We start from the raw sequence: 12,899 nt of genomic DNA, 5'->3' as shown, positions 1-12,899 counted from the left end.
GTGTGATCCTGACTGTGGCTGGACGATATTTGAATTGCTTCTTCCTGGCTGCTTGCAATATTTTCTCCTTGACTTAAGAGCTCTGGGATTTGGCTATGAAATTCCTGAGAGTTTTCATTTTGTGATGTCTTTCAGGAAGTGATCAGTAGTTTTTTTTTTCTATGTTACCCTCTGGTTCTAGGATATCAAGCAGTTTTGCTTGATAGTTTCTTGAAATATGACTTTTTTATCATGACTTTAAGGTAATACAATTATCTCTACTGGATTTATTTTCCAGGTCAGTTGTTTTTCCCATGAGATATTTCACATTTTCTGCAATTTTTTTCTTTCTTTTCATTTTGTTTTATAGTTTCTTGGTGTCTCATGGAGTCATTAGTTTCTATTAATCCAATTCTGATTTTTAAGGAGTTATTTTCTTCAGTGAATTTTTGTATCTCTTTTTTTCCATTTGTCCACTCTCCACAGCAACTTTTCAAACCTTCTTATTCCTCTTTGAGCCTCCCTGGAACCCTTCCCTTCAATTTCCCCAGTTTATTATTTCATTCTTCAACAAAGCCCTTCTCAGCTAAGCTCCACAAGGAACTGGTCTACACTAAGTCCCCTCCACTTCCTCTTCCCTGGCTCTTTTAAACACTTTGCAACTTCCAGTCTCATCTTCAACTGAAACCATCTTTTCCAAAGTTACCAATGATCTCTTGATTGTCCAACTGATTGGCTTTTTCTCCATTTTTCTTCTTGACATCTCTGTGGCATTTGCTACTGTTAATTATCTTCTCCTCCTGGGTATAGCATCTATTTCACAGGGTTGTTGTATGAATCAAGAGAAATAATATACACAGTCCTTTGTAAATTTTAAAGACTATATAAATTCTAGCTATTGGTATTACTTTCTCCTCTCTAGGTTTTTATAACATTGCTCTCTATTCATTTTACTCTTATTTTTCTGATTAGTCTTACAATTTTATTTGGTGTTTCTTCATCCACATCATAGCCAGTAACCATAAGTATCTTACAAGATTTTATTATGAGCCCTCTAGAACTATCTGTTTGGTGGGCTAATATGATGTCCTTGGGTTAACATGAGAAAGGGCTACTGACACAATCAGATGAAAGTATATAATGTATATTTGGCAGAAAACTCCAACAATGATGGTATCTATTATGTTTGCGAATATGACCTATGTTTTTAGTATACTTTGTATAGCTCCCATAGTAACATCTTTATGTCTTTTTATGTAATTGATATATTAAGGTCATAGATTTAAAGCTAAAATGGAACTCATTGGCCACCTAGTCCAAACTCATAATTTTATAAATCAGGAAATGAAGACCTATATAGACTAAGTAAATTTCCCAGGCATAGAGGTAAGTGGAAAAAATTGTGGATTTGAACCCTAGTCCTCTGACTACAAATCCAGAGCAATTTCTGCTATACTGCATTGGTTATCCCAACACATGGGAAAATGCTTTGAAAAACACTATTCAGATGTCATTTGGTGAAGTAACTAATAAGCATAAAAGTTACATTTTACATTTGAAAAGCACTTTATGATTAATTTTGTGATTTACCTTTTAGAAATATGGTGCATGCATATACAGGGTAGGAATTCACATTGATTCAGGCATCAGATATTTTAAAACAGCCATGTTTATTTTGGGATAGGAACTTAGCACGAAACCATGTCCACATAAATAGCTTTTTTTTTTTTTTTTTTTTTGCTTTTGGACAAAGACACTGCAGAATGAGAAGCAGATAAAATATAAATTTTCTTGAGCATTAATATGCTCTGGGTAACATAGAAAGACTTGCCTAAATGGGTGCAATAATTAAAAAGAAAGGAATATAGAGAAGAAAACATTCAAGAGAATAGAATGTAGGAGAATTAAAGTAAACTCTCATATATGGATAGGATGAACTCATCTATAAATGGAAAAGATTAGAAGAATGGATTAGAAAACAAAATCCAACAATATGTTGCTAAAAAGAAATACGCTTAAAACATAGACTCACGCAGAGTATTGGAGCACAATCTATTATATCTATGTTAAATACACATGCAAAAAAAAAAACATGGTTGGCAATCATTATTTTGGAGAAGGCAGAAGCAAAAAATGGATTTAATTAAAAGAGATAAGGAGGGAAACTATTTTGTTGAAAGGTAATATAGATGATAAATTGATTTCTTAATTTATATGCAATTAATAATATACCTTAGAAATCATTAAAATAAATTTCAAGGAGATATAAACAACACAACTATAATAATGAGGGAACTAAATTTATACCTACTTTTGTTTAGCCTTAAATAAATACAACCAAAAAATTAACAAGGAAAATGCTAAGAACTTGAAGAGAACTTAACAATTTTTAATAGAAATAGAAATAACATATATATATTTCTCAGTTGTTCCTGATAGTTTTATAAAAAATTAATCATGGTTTTAGAACATAAAAAGCTCACAAATGCAAAAAAAAAATAGAAATATATAAATCCTGTACTTATTACATTGCAAGAAAATTATATTAAATATAGGATCATTGAAAATGTGTTCATATCAACTACAGACTAAATAACAATGCCAAAGAATTGTTGGGTCCAAGAACAAATCACAGAAATTATAGAAAATTTCTTGCAAAATAATTACAACAATAGGACAACATTACAAATTTTTTGGAATACATTTAAGTAGTCCTTAAGGAAAAAATATATTTCCAAACACTTTTATTAACAAAAAGAGGGAAGAATATATCAACGAATTGGGAATTCAATACTAGAAAACCAATGTATTAAAGAACCTAATTAAACAATAAAATAAAAATCTGGCCAATTAAATTTAAATAATTAATTTTGAGATGAAAAACACCAAACTTATAAATAAATTAAGAACTGCTTAAACATAATTTAGTTAACTTGATTAAAAAGAGGAAAGGAAAGCCAAATTACTCATATCAAAAATGAAAAAGAAATAAAATATGTTATTAGATTCTATAAGGCCCAACTATATGCTGCCAAAACCAACTACTTAAATGAAACAAATTAATATTTGCAAAAATATAAAATATCCAAAACCTAATAAGAAATAGAGAATTTAAGCAACCTACCTTCAGAGAATTATTGATTAAGCCATAAATGAGTTCCCAAAGAAAAAAACCTTTAAGATAAGAGGGATTCAAAAGCAAATCATATCAAACATTCAAAGAACAATTAATTCCAATATTATTTTTATAAAAATATCAAAAGAAAGGATACTAATAAATTCCTTCTTTGACACAGATATAGTCTTGATACACAAATCAGGGAGTAGCAAAAATGAAAAAAAAAACCTATAGATTAACATCTCTATTTCTATTTGACAGAGTACTAGAAATTCTGGCTAAAACAGCAAGGCAAGAAAAAGAAATAAAAGGAATAAACATAGGTAAAGAAGAAACAAAATTATCTTTTTTTTTTTTGCATTTAACAGTGACTTTCTTGGCACTCAGTGCCTGAAAGCCAGATGTTACATTTTATTCTCTTCCCCAGAGGTCTCTGGCACACTTAATAGTGTTTGGGGAGCACTGTTTGGGGAATTTAATTTTGTCTATCTTTGGTTCAGACAAAATATACTTACGTTGTTCTCAAAATTCTAGGAGTTCCCTATTCCCCAATTCCATTTAACCACTTAAGAGTCAGATTAACTTTTGCAAAAGAAAATTTATTTCAAAGGTATTGCAAATACAAATATGTAAATATCTCTCCCAGTGCCTACAAGGCATAATACTCCCTCAAAATCTTATACCACTTCAGTGTCTGGGGAAGGGAAAAGTATTAAGGTCATAGTTTAATTCAGTTCCTATTTAACTTAGTCCCACCAAGTTTTAAGTCCAAAGCCCTACTTGATTAAATCCCAACCTTCTGACCTTTATTTTCTGCTAGGTTGGCTGCATCATCTGGACTGCAATCCTGCCACCAAGGTTGCCATGACTCAAGCTCCTAGGTCAGGGAAATTCATAGTCTACCTAGAACTGAAAAGGGCAAATGAAACAAATCAAAATGCCAAAGCCACTTCTCAGGGCCACAGGGCTTAAAGGAGGGAAACAATATAGGTTTTCTCCCCAAACCAGCTTAGTTCATGGTGCCCATACTATGGGTGAACAGGACCTTCATTCCCTGGACACCACGGGAAAGAGAGAGCTAGATTTTCCAAGTCTGGTAATTTAAAGCCACAGACTGTTCTGGCTATGCATCCAAAGAAAAAGGTTGCTCCCATCAGTTGTTTGTCTTCTTCCAGAAGCAGGTCTCTAGCATCTCCCTTGGAAGTACTTTCATCTCTGTTGATCTAGGTACATGTCAAAGCCCTATTACACTCATGATATCATGGTGTACTTAACTCTAAAGACAACCAAAAAAAAATTGAAACAATAACTTTAGCAAACTTGCAGGATATAAAAATACATACACAAAACATCTTTAGCATTTCTATATAATGCTAATAAAATTCAATAGGAAATGATACAAAGAAAAATTTATTTTAAATTTCTACAGAATGTATAAAATATTTAGGAGTCTACCTCCCAAGATACACACAATAACTATTAACATAACTATACATAATAGTTTACGTGAATAAAGAGATCTAAATAATTGGGAAAAAATAATTGTTCATGGGTAAGACTACCCAATATAATAAAAACAGTATTTTATGATTTAATTTAGTTATTCAAAGTACTTCAAATTTACTTATTCAAAGCAATACCAATTTAACTACCAAAGGATTACTTTATAGAATTAGAAAAACCATAGCAAAATTCATATGGGGAAAAAAACCAAGAGTCTCAAGTGAAATAATGGAAAGAACTAGGAATGAAGGGGCCTAGCAGTGACAGATATCACAGTATACTACAAAGCAGCAGTCACTAAAACAGTTCGGTACTAAACAATAGTGAGATAGATCAATCAGTGGAACAGATTAAGTGCGCAACATATGTAAGCAAATGTATTTAACAACTTAGTATTTGATAAAAAAAAAAAAAATCCCAACTACTGGGATAAAGACTCACAATATGACATCTGCTGGGAAAATTGGAGAGCATTTTGGAAGAAATTAGATTTATATTAACAATTCTGACTATATAAAAATAAGCTCCAAAAGTGTTTTGTTCAGTCATTTCAGTTGTGTCCAACCCTTCATGGTTCCATTTGGCATTTTCTTGGCAAAAATACTGAAGTGGTTTGCCATTTCCTTCTCCAGATCATTTTATAGATGAGGAACTGAGGGAAACAGGGTTAAGTGACGAGCCCAGGTAACACAGTGAATAAGAATCTGAGACCAGATTTGAATTTTGGAAAATGAGTCTTCCTGACTTCAGGTTTAACACTCTATCCATTGTGTCACCTACTTGCCCTCCAAAACGATATGTGTTCTAAATATAAAAAGTCACTTAATACTTATCCAATTTATGGATAAGACAAAAGTTCATGACCAATCAGGAAAAAAAGAGGGTCACAGTATATAAAATTGATCATTTTGATTACATAAAATTAAAAATTCATTGCACAAACAAATCAAAGCTAAGATTAAAAAAGAAACAATTAATTTGGGAAAAAAACTTCCATTAAGTTTCTCTGATAAAGGATTAATTTCTGAAACATACAAGGAACTGATTCAAATAAGAGTCATTTTCAATTCATAAATGGTCTAAGGATATGAACAGACAGTCCTCAAGGGAGGTAACCAAGGCTGTTTATAGCCATATGAAAACAAAATGCTCCAAATCTTAACTAATAGAGAAATTTTGAGATTCTACTTCATACCCATCAGAGTATCAAAGATGACTTAAAAGTATAATGATAAATACTGGAGGGGTTATGGAAAAACAGGCACATTGATGTACTGTTGCTGAATCTGTGTGTGAACCATTCTGGAAAACAATTTGAAATTATGTACCCTGCAAATTGGGATGCCCATCAAATGAAGAATGACTAAATGAGTTGTGGTATATGAATGTGATGGAATATTCTTGCCATAAGACATGAGGAAGTTAGTGGTTTTAAAAAGACAGGAAAAGACATATAACCTGATACAGAGTAAATGGAGCAGAACCATTAAGAACAATTAATACAATTTTACATATATATATGTAACAATTTTAATGCTTTTATAAATCAATAAAGAATGAAATGAGCAGCATCAGGATAATTTATATAATAACACTCTAAAACAAACAACTTTGAAAGCACAAAAACAATGACCAATGCAATGATCATCATTCTAGAAGACCAATGTTTTAACATGCTATCCATTACAGAGGGGTAATGGAGTTAGGGTACAGGATGAGGCATATTTTTAATAAAGCCATTGAGGGAATTTGTTTTGCTTGGCTATGCATATTTATTATAGAAAATTTATTGGTTTTTTTGTTTTTTTTTTAATGAAGTGGAGTTTAGGAGGAAAGAACATCAATTTCTGTTTATTTAAAAAAATAGAGGTCATAGTGTTACAGATGTGAAATGTGGCATATACTTTCAGATAAATTCACTGTAGTGTCACTGAACTGTTTCACTTTGTTAAAAATAACCTCTCATGGAGCTGGAGTAATCTGTAAATGTTTGTGTTAAAATGTTTGTATGTAAAAAGAAGTTTGTATTTAAAGAACAAAACAGATCAATAAAACCTCAAGAAATAAAGTACCATATGCAACCAAATATTTAAAATAATTTTATAGTATCAGAGAAAGGGAAACAAAGTAGATATTAATTATTATGGAACAGTTAAGTAAGTTATGATGCATAAATGTAATAGATATTATTTTTATGAAATGATGACGATGATGACTACAGAGGAACACGGGAAGACTAACTGTAAATGAACTCATTCCAAGTAAAGGAGCCAGGAAAATAATGTTATAATTTTGATGACCATGTAAATATAAAGAATAATAAATCATCAAAACTGGATGCTTTGAAATTATAATGTACAAGCTTGGCCCCAAAGAAGAGACTGGAGCAGATGCCCCTGACCATTTCTTTGTAGAAGTGAGTGACTATGATTGTGCAACACAAAAGGCAATGTCAGACTTTTTGATATATTGGTTGGTTTTTCTGAACCGTTTTTTTTCCTCTTTTAAATTCCTTGTTTTAAGAGATGTCCCTCTGAGAGAATGAGGAGATTGATCCATTTGGAAAAGTAGATGCCATAAAAACAAAAACTATTAAAATTATTTTTAAAAGAATCTTTAGCTTTTTTTTTTCAAGGTACTTCTCAGGGTATCTCCTACAGGAAACCTCCTATGAGTCACTTAACTGTTGTTAGTATTCTATCCTTCATTCTCACATTCCCATTATAGTATCATCTATGTAGATATTATTTTACTCCCCTGCCCTTCAACCTCAAGAGTATGTAAGCTCTTTGAAATTGATTGTTTTCTTTTTGGCTTTGTATCCCTAGTCTGTTATAGTACCTTACAGAAGTAGGCACTTAATAATTCTTGTTGGAATGGATGGTTCTACAAATATAGAGTGGCTTCTGGTTACATTGTTAGAGGAAGTCTTCCCACTAAAGTCAAGGATCTTTTGAAGTATTAGAGTAAAAACACTTTTTAAAAGGATGATAACATTTGACATCAAAATCCCTTTTTTATTCCTTTCAGAGCAAATATGCCCTTTCTGACTGTCGTGGCAAAGGTGCTGGTCTTTGTCATCATTGTCTTCATCTTTGAGAAAAAGAGAAGGCCTGATGAGATCACAGAAGATGAAGATGGAGGGTTTACACCAATGAAAAGCAATTTGTCTTTGAAAATGACAGTGACTACATCAGAGAAATGCCACTTGAGCAAAGATGACTTCTGGTGAAAAACTCAGTTGGATGTGTGCGTGTGTGTGTGTATGTGTGTGTGTGTATGCTTCTTTGTAACATACCATGGAATATATTCTTAATTGAGGTGGCAAAATCCAACTTGTCCACCAAATTATATTAAACTAAATCGTAAATTCAATACAAAGATTCAGAACAACACAACCTTTCTATCACATATGGAAAAACTGAGGTATAGAAATAATAGCACCTCTTACTTATACTGTATTTTAAGGCTTATGAAGCACTTTAAATAGTCTCTCATTGTATATTCACAAGAATAGTAAGGTAGTGCACATATGAGTTTCATACGTGAGGAAAATGAAGTATATTGGGGTGAAGTAACTTATCTAGGGTCCCACCTTCCAGTAAGTAGTAAAGCCAGGACAATAGCCCATGTTTTCTGACTCCAGATCCAAAATTAGGATCTCTTAAATACAGCCTGATAATTATATACCAGGAATGTAGTCATGTGCTTTGAATTTGTTCCAAAAGAGGTTTAGAAGTAATTAATTAATAAAATTTAAAATTTGCTTCTTGTGTATTTATTATTATTATTATTAGCCCAAGCCAATGGACAAATAACTCTGGAAACCTCCCTTAAAAAAATGCATAGATTAGAATTTTTCCTTTCATATAAATTCAGAAGTGTGAGTTACCATGACATCAAGTAGCTGTTGAGATAATTATTTTATTTGTGCTTTCATTACATATGCTTCTCAAATACTATCATGTTGAGGCCACATGAGCTGATGACCTACCCTAACCCCTTACACTTTACCTGATCTCTCAGATTTCCTGAGTTGGTAGGGCTGAGGTTGCCTGACTTCTCAATAGAGGAATTTAGGCTTCCTTATTCTCACATTGATTGTTTTCTAACCACTGCACCTGATAACTCTAGGGACAATTCTATTTTTGGTTCTAGTCTAGATTTCCCCCTCCCCAAAAGGGAGAACAAAAAAGTACTCAAAGAAACAATGTAAATATGACATAGAACAGTTAATTTATTCTCACACAGAAAAGGGAATGTTAAGCAATAAAGAATCATAAAATGATTAGAAGAGAATCCAGTAACTTATGCAATTAGCACAATCAGTTGGAGACTAATAGTCAAGTCTCAGGGGTACCCAAAAATTTCTCTGAAAAACTACCAATTACATATTACATTTTAGTGTTACTGACTATAACCAATGAAACATCAAGCAGAATCAACCGTGGAGGACCCCCTATCTAATGCCGACGCTTTCTTTGTTACCAAACCAATCCTGCTACTGTTGCTGTCTCTGCAACTGTTCAAATAGATTCTGGCCTTATTGGTAGCATATGCACGCCTTCTAGGACCTCAATGTTCACAAGCTTGTTGCCAGAGGGAAGAAAACACATAAGAAGAAGCTATGGAAACATGGGCCTCTGGTACAAGTGTAACCAGTTGAATCCATGCTTTTCATGGGGAGTGGATCCCCAAAGGAGCTGGAGCCCATCATTATTCTGGAGTAGATAAGAACTCTTCTTTCCTCCACTCCTGACTAGAGTCAATTTCTATCTTCGTGGTAACTTCCCCCAAAGGATCTACAAGCTGGAAGCTGTTTCTTCTACCCTGGTACAATATCCTGTGTCATCAGGTTTTCCAGATCACAAGGGGAAATCAACCCAGCAATGTGTCATACATATCCAGAAGCAGGCAGAAAATACCTGTTCATGCTTTGAAGTGAGGAGAAGCCCATGGTTTTGACTGTAATACCCTAAGGTGGGTTACGATAATACATGCAACAATTACAGTAAAATCAGTCATTTCTTCCACATCAAAGTTATGCTCCTAACTCTGATATTTTCATTTCCTACCTTCTTATGAGGCTGCTAGCCCAAATTGCATGGTGCAACCTGATCAGGTTCCACTGATTGAGTCTACCACAAATTCTTGATCACTAATTTCAAATGGGTCCTCACTGCAGCAAAGCAATCCTATTATTCCTCCCTAAATATTTCTCTATCCCAATTATAATAGCAGCTAATTCAAATTATTTCTTCTTCTTCTTTTTAAATTAATTAATTTATTTTTAGTTTTCAACATTCACTTCCATAAGCTTTTGAGTTTTAAATTTTCTCCCCCTCCTTTCTCACCTCCCTCCCCAAGATGGTGTGCAATCTAACATAAGCACTACATATATATTCCTATTAAACATTTTCACATTGGTCATGTTGCAAAGAAGAATTAGAACCAATAGGAGGAACCACAAGAATGAAGAAACAAAACAAAACATATGAAAAAAAAAGAGCAAATATTATGCTTTGATCTGCATTCAGACTCCATAGATCTTTCTCTGGATGTGGATTGCATTTTCCATCATGAGATTTTTGGAAATGTCTTAGATCCTTGCAGAGTTGAGAAGAACTAAGTCTACCAAAGTTAGTCAGCGAACAACATGGCTGTTACTGTGTATAACATTCTCCTGGTTCTGCTCACTTCACTCAACATCAGTCCATACAAGTCTTTTCAGCAAACCATTTCTTCTTAATCTTTCCATGCTACTCTCTCTTCCAACAATCTCTACTGAAGAATTTGCCCAATACTTCTCCAAAAAAAGAATAAAATAAAATAAAGCAATGTGCCAGTTCACTCTTCCTTCCTCCTTCTCATCTCCCATCTCTCCTACTCCCTTTCCTACAATCTCCTCCTTCAGTCCAGGCTCTGATGATGAGTTGAGTCTTTGGCTTTCCTAGGCAACTTTTCAACATGTTCCCTTGATCCTATAGCTTCCATTCTTACCCAGAAGACTGTTACCACCATCATCACCCCACTCTCTGTAACCTTCAATTTTTCATTATAAACTAGTCCTTCCTACTGCCTACAAACATGCTCAAATCTCCCTCACTCTTAGAAAACTCTTGCTAGAACCTGCCATGCCTGCCAATTACTTTGCTATATCTCCTAAAAGGATCTTTAAAATGTTTCTTATAGAATTCTTAACTTAGATAGAGCCAAATGAGCTCAATCATAAGATGTATAGCAAAAAAAAAGGATATAAGATTTATAGGATTTTAGTAAAAAGTGAAGACTGTCTCTACTTACCTAGAACTAATATCTTTTGCTCTGTTTTTATTTAAGTAGACTTTTTACCTGGGAGAAACTGTGAGTGATATGATAGAAAATGCTATCCACATCCATAGAAAGAACTATGGAGTCTGAATGAAGATTGAAGTATACTATTTTCACTTTTTTTGTTTGTTTTTGTATTTTTTTCCTTTTGTTCTGTTTCTTCTTTCACAACACTACTAATGTGGAAATATGTTTAACATGATTGTACATTCAGAACCTATATCAGATTGCTTGCCATTTTGGGGAGGAGGAAGGGGAGGGAGGGAGGGAGAAAAAATTTTGGAACTCCAAGTCTAATAAAAAATGAATGTTGAAAACTATCTTTACGTGTAATTGGAAAAAAATAAAATACTATTTCCAAAAATAGAGAAAACTGAGTGAATTAAAACAATTAATTATAATGGTTTTAAAATAAAAGTTTTTTTTAACATTTTTAATTATCTTTATCCTTTTTCTTTACAGAACTTGGCTTATATGTGGGCAGAAACAATTGTAATTGACTCTTAAAATTAATTGTATATAGCAATCTATTTATGTCTTCTATGGTAGTAGTCATGAATTATTTAAATACCAGTGTAAATAACTTAAGTGCTAATGCTTAAACTTTTTAATTAAAACTTACTTTTCATATCAAATTTATTTTAAGTAAAAAAATGTCAAAAATCAGTGCCTGCACATTCTATCCTCTCACTCTTTTCTAGCCCCTTTGTAATCTGGCTTCTTTTTTTTTTAAGTTTTATTGGCATGTTTTGTTTTTTTTACAAGTATTTCCAGATTACCCCTGTCCCATGAAAGCTCTCTTATAACCAAGTAAGATAATTAACTAAAATTGAAAATACAGTGACCTTATCTGGAAGTCTATGCAACAGTTCATATCTCTAGCACTCTCCCTTCTCTATTCAAAGCTGATTTTTTTGTATGTTTTATAATTGAATAGAAATCTATTTTCTCTCTCTCTCTCACCCCATTGGGGGTAAAGATATAGGGTGATGGTTTGTGTGTTGCCCATGAAGGTTATGTGTGTCTTCATGGATCTATCTAGATGTGACTCACAGCGAAACATGAATAGGTAACTCTAGAGTAGGAGTGAGGAACCTGTGGGCTTGAGGCCACATATGGCCTTCTATGTCCTTGGGTGTGGCTTTTTGACAGAATCCAAGTTTTACATAATAAATCATTTTATTAAGGGGATTTGTTCCATGAAGTTTGGATTCAGTCAAAGGGCTGCACTTGATGACCTAGAAGGCCACATGTGGCCTCGAGGCTGCAGGCTCTCCATCCCTGCTCTAGAGCCTTCTTTTACCCAGCCTTTTCCAAGAGACACTGATTCTTGTCAGGAGAGAAAGCAAGAAATTGGGGTCAGAGGCTAGCCACTCTGTTCTCCTCAGAAACAGGTGGGGTGCTGGGCTAGAATTATATCTATCTGCTGTCAAATATTGTTAGTCAAGGGTAAATAAATTTTTGTGTTAAGCTGAACTCCTGATCCCTACCCCCTAACAGGGAAGGAGTGCCCTCAAACTTATATATCATTGTTTTGACTCCCTTCCAACCAAATACGTCCTCTACAATTAACACACATAACAAAAAGTAAATAAGCCCATTTACCCAAGTCAATAGCAAAAATACATCTGAGAAAGTACACAGATGAAAATATACAAGACAATACACAGACTGAATTAGCTACCACTAGGAGTGGGGTAATTCAGCTTAGTGAAGAGACACTCTCAGCTCTCATGCAAGAGAAAATTTCTCAGTCTCTAGTGTAGCAAGGTAGAGATACAGACATGATTAAAGCACTGGCTTCTTTAGATGTCAACTTTTCCCCAGTCTTTCCTTTCCTTTCCAAGGCTTAAAGAGAATCTAGAACCATGTTCTTTCTCTTTCAAACCTCAGAAGTCCAAAGACCAGGTTTTCTCCTTTACCAAGCTCTCACCAACTTAGACCATCTCATAGGTGAGGAGCACTGAGT

This window comes from Vombatus ursinus, unplaced genomic scaffold (assembly GCF_900497805.2).
Source record: "Vombatus ursinus unplaced genomic scaffold, bare-nosed wombat genome assembly UNPS02009062.1, whole genome shotgun sequence".
NCBI lineage: Eukaryota > Metazoa > Chordata > Mammalia > Diprotodontia > Vombatidae > Vombatus > Vombatus ursinus.
This window is presented reverse-complemented; position numbering follows the sequence as displayed.